Consider the following 213-nt stretch of genomic DNA (forward strand, 5'->3'; position numbering starts at 1 on the left):
ATGGATAAATTTTAAAGGTGATAAATATTAAACTAGGCTTGTGTAAAGCCATTATTTCCCCAAGCCATTATTTTCCTCATCTTTGTGGCTGATCACGCATTTTACAGCGGCTCACAAATTTTTCGGCGGTACGCATCCTTTTCACCCCGTTTCTTCATCGCATCCTCCTGTGCGACACCCGATCGCGGAATTTCGATATACGCACCAGCTACA

This window comes from Odontomachus brunneus, unplaced genomic scaffold (assembly GCF_010583005.1).
Source record: "Odontomachus brunneus isolate Ranch 3 - 2012 unplaced genomic scaffold, Obru_v1 Obru_scaffold_014, whole genome shotgun sequence".
Taxonomy (NCBI): Eukaryota; Metazoa; Arthropoda; class Insecta; order Hymenoptera; family Formicidae; genus Odontomachus; species Odontomachus brunneus.